The sequence below is a fragment of the Manis javanica genome, chromosome 1 (assembly GCF_040802235.1).
Source record: "Manis javanica isolate MJ-LG chromosome 1, MJ_LKY, whole genome shotgun sequence".
In the NCBI taxonomy this organism is placed as follows: Eukaryota; Metazoa; Chordata; class Mammalia; order Pholidota; family Manidae; genus Manis; species Manis javanica.
In genome coordinates, this window is record NC_133156.1 from 203,847,959 (window position 1) to 203,852,931 (window position 4,973).

At 37.2% G+C, this 4,973-nt stretch overlaps 1 pseudogene; it reads right to left on the reverse strand.

Annotated features, from left to right (window-relative positions):
* Positions 1 to 4,355: 4,355 nt before the first annotated feature.
* Positions 4,356 to 4,747, reverse strand: LOC108384054 (transcription initiation factor IIA subunit 2 pseudogene; annotated as a pseudogene).
* Between the last annotated feature and the right edge of the window lie 226 nt (positions 4,748 to 4,973).

The window sequence follows — 4,973 nt, forward strand, 5'->3', positions numbered from 1 at the left end:
CAGTCTAGAGTACTGATTCTCAATCTTGGCTGTACATTGGAATCACATGGGGAAATATTTTTTAAAATAAATTAATGCCTGGATTCTACCCCTGACAGTCTGATTCATGCTATGGGGCATAATAAGGGCATTAGCTAGCTACCAGGTGACTCCAATGGGCAGTCAAGTTTGAGAACATCTGATCTTGAACCTCTGCCTCTTTTCCTTCCAAAAATGATTTAATAACCTCCCCAATTAAAATAGTTAAAATGCACTCTGCTGTCCATGACTAGGAGACTGACTGGTATAGATTCACAAAGTACACTCCAACTCTGAAAATATAGAAATGAATAATGTTCTGTCTTTTTAAATTGTAGGAGGGGTACCAAGACAATTCAGTGGGGAAAAATAATCTCTTCAACAAATGGTGCAGAAAGAACTAGATAGCTACATGCAAAAGAATGAAATTGGAATTCTACCTCACATTGTGTACAAAAATGGACTCAAAATGAATCAAAGACCTACGTGTAAGAGCTGAATTATAGCTCCCACAAGAAAAAATAGGTGTAAATCTTTGGAATCTTGGATTTGTCAGTGGTTTCTTGCATATGACACCAAAATCACAACCAACAAAAACAAAAAATAGGTAAGCTGAATATCATCAAAATTTAAATCTAGTGTGCATCCAAGGACACCATCAAGGAAATAAAAAGTTAGCTCACAGAATCAGAGAATTTTGCAAATCATATATCGATAAAAGAATTGTATCTAGATTATATGGAGAATTCCTACAATTCAACAATAAAAAACAAATAACCCTCATATTTATGTCCAAGAGATTTTTGCCTATGTTTTTTTCTAAGAGTTTTGCAGTTTCATGTCTTACATTCAGGTCTTTGATCCATTTCAAATTTACCTTTGTGTATGGGGTTAGACAGTGATCTAGTTTCTTCTCTGTACCTGTCCAGTTTTGCCAGCACCATCTGTTGAAGAGACTGTCATTTCCCCATTGTATGTCCATGGCTCCTTTATTGTATATTAATTGGCCATATATGTTTGGGTTAATGCCTGGAGTCTCTATTCTGTTCCATTGGATGAGCAACTTCTTCATGAACATATCTCCCCAGGCAGGGGAAACAAAAGCAAATATGAACAAGTGGGACTATATAAAGCTGAAAACCTTCTGTACAGCAAAGGACACCATCACTAGAACAAAAAGGTACCCTACAGTATGGGAGAATATATTCATAAATGACAGATCCGATAAAGGGTTGACATCCAAAATATATAAAGAGCTCACACACCTCAACAAACAAAAAGCAAATAATCCAATTAAAAAATGCGCAGAGGAGCTAAACAGACAGTTCTCCAAGGAAGAAATTCAGATGGCCAACAGACACACGAAAAGATGCTCCACATTACTAGTCATCAGAGAAATGCAAATTAAAACCACAATGAGATATCACCTCACACCAGTAAGGATTGCACCATCCAAAAGACAAACAACAACAAATGTTGGCGAGGTGTGGAGAAAGGGGGCCCCTCCTACACTGCTGGTGGAAATGTAAATTAGTTCAACCATTGTGGAAAGCAATATGGAGGTTCTTCAAAAAGCTCAAAATAGAAATACCATTTGACCCAGGAATTCCAATTCTAGGAATTTACCCTAAGAAATGCAGCAGCCCAGTTTGAAAAAGACAGATGCACCCCTATGTTTATTGCAGCACTATTTACAATAGCCAAGAAATGGAAGCAACCTAAGTGTCCATCAGTAGATGAATGGATAAAGAAGATGTGGTACATATACACAATGGAATATTATTCAGCCATAATAAGAAAAATAATTCTACCATTTGCAACAACATGGATGGAGCTAGAGAGTATTATGCTCAGGGAAATAAGCCAGGTGGAGAAAACAAGTACCAAATGATTTCACTCATATGTGGAATATAAAAACAAAGAAAAACTGAAGGAACAAAACAGCAGCAGAAACACAGAACCCAAGAATGGACTAACAGTTACCAAAGGGAAAGGGACTGGGGAGGATGGGTGGGAAGGGAGGGATATTGGCAGAGGAAAAGAAAGGGGGTATTACAATTAGCATGTATAATGCGGGAGGGGGCATGGGGAGGGCTGTGAAACACAGAGAAGACAAGTAGTGATTCTACAGCATCTTACTACACTGAGGGACAGTGACTGTAATGGGCTGTGGGGGGAGGACTTGGTGAAGGGGGGAGTCTAGTAACCATAATGTTCTTCATGTAATTGTAGATTAATGATAACATAATTAATTAATTAATTTAAAAAAATAACCCAATTAAAAATGGGTGAAAGATCTGAATAGACATTTCTCCAAAGAATATATAAAAATGGCCAACAAGCAAAAGAAAAAATGCTTAACATAATTAGTCATTAGGGAAATGCCAATCAAAACCACAATGAGATACCACTTCACACCAAATGGGATGGCTGTTTTTAAAAATGGAACGTAACAGTGTTGAAGATGTGGATTAACTGGAACCCTCCTACCATTCAGGTGCATGTATGTGAGACTTTGATTCAGAAAGAGCTACATAAGGGAACAGCCTGGGCACTGGGAGTCCATGTGACTACAGAGGCAGCATATTTCTGGGTTGTCAGTGAGACTGTAAAATGATGTAACCATGTGGAAAAACAGTTTGGCAATTCCTCAAAATGTTAAACATAGAGTTACCATATGACCCAGTAATCCCACTCCTCAGTACATACCCAAGAGAAATACAAAAATACATCCATATTGTACATAGCAGCATCATTCAAAATAGCCAAAAGGGAGAAACAATCCAACTATCCATCATTTGATAATGGAAAAATAAAAGGTGATCTATGTATGGATCTACTGTGCAATGGAGTACTACTCAGCAATTTAAAAAGAATAAAGCACTAATACATGCGACAGCATTGGATGAACCTGGAAAACACTAACTTTGTAGCCTCTCACATTATCTTCACTAAACCGCATGAAGAAACAGAACTTTTTTTTAAATGACAAATCAAACGTTGCCTTCCTAAGAACATTCTTTAATAAACTCATTTCAAATCTCAAAAAATAAAAAATATATGTTGTAAGGCTATAGCTATCATAGATAGTGACGCCACCCATCATGAATGACTTTGTAAGGTTCAAGGCTCAAACAAACAAAATCCAAACTAATCATGATTTCACATTTATGTGAAAAATCCAGAACCGGCAAATCCATAAAAAGTGAAAGCTGGTCAGTCATCTATTAAGTGTGTGGTAGCATTATGTCTAGAAAAATAATGGTTATAACTTAATTACAAAATACTTTATTGCTAAAAAATGCTAACCAATCTCTGAGCTTTCAGTGAGCCACAATCTTTTTGCACGTAGTAGAGGGTCTTGCCTTGCATGTAGTAGAGGGTCTTGCCTTGATCTTGATGGTTGCTGACAGATTGTGGTATTGGTTGCTGAAGGGAGGATGTTTGTGACAGTTTCTTAAAATAAAACAACAATGAAATTTGCCACACCAATAGACTCTTCTTTCACAAATGATTTCTTGTAGCATGTGATGTTATAGCATTTTACCCAGTGGGATGGCTGTTTTTAAAAATGGAGCATAACAGAACAGTGTTGAAGATGTGGATTAACTGGAACCCTCATACCATTCAGATGTACCTATGTGAGACTTTGATTCAGAAAGAGCTACATAAGTTACAGCTTGGGCACTGGGAGTCAAAAGCAAAACTTCTTTCAAAACTGGATTCAATCCTCTCAACCCTGCCACAGCTTAATCAACTAAGTTTATATAATATTCTAAATCCTTTGTTGTCATTTCAGCAATCTTCACAGCTCCTTCACCAGGAGTAGATTCCATCTCAAGACACCACTTTCTTTGCTCATCTGTAAGAAGCAACTCCTCACCCATTAAAATTTTATCATGTGAATACAGCAATTCAGTTCATCTTCAGCCTCCACTTCTGATTCTACTTCTCTTGCTATTTCTACCACATCTGCAATCATTTCCTCCATTGGAGCCCTGAACCCTACAAAGTCATCCATGATGGTTGGAGTCACTATCTATGATAGCTATAGCCTTACAACATGTATTTTTTTTTTTAGTTTTAAAATGAGTTTATTAAAGAATGTTCTTAGAAAGACAACATTTGATTTGTCATTTTAAAAAGTTCTATTCATGTGATTTAGTGAAGATAATGTGAGAGGCTACAAAGTTGTAAGCTTCTTTCTACTGGAATTCTCTGATAGCACAGTGCAGTCATTTCTGCAATGCTAGAATAAATTTTTAAAAAGTCTATTCTTCTCCTCAAAAAGTGATGAATAGTAACAAGATGGCATTAAAAAAAGCCCTTTTTTCTACTTATTCTGTAGTATTGGAGCCAGTATTTTTATGATCACAGGCAACAACTTTCACTTTGTCCACTTTAATAAGTTCTGTCATCTCTCTGAATTCAACATCATTCAATACAAAAGTCCACACATTATTGCAGAATCTGTATATATTTAGAAAGCCCCTGAAATTGACTCTGTTCCTGACCCTCTCAGCCAGTGCTGAGTTTATAGCCTTATCAAACTGAAGTAGAATTGGAAGGGCAGGTTGGGGAGTGATCTGTTGAGACTATATGAGCTCATCAAGGCTCTCCTGAAGACTGTTTCCCAAAGTGGTATTTCTATATAACTGATATGCCATGGCTTAGGAGGAAGAAATTGTTTTTCTTATTCAGGCTTGCACTGATACCCTTTGGGGAAGATGCTTCCTGCTGCTGTCCAGCAAGCAGCTCTGCAGGAGCTATCTGCTTTCCCAACTACCTCTTTCACAACATCTATTTTTTAAACAATAAGACTTGAAAGTTGAAATGACTCCTTGATCCATGGGCTACAGAATGGGTGTTGTGTTAGCAGGCATGAAAGCATTAATCTCACTGTGCATCTCCACCAGTGCTTTTGGGTGACCAAGTGCTTTGTCAATGAGCAGAAA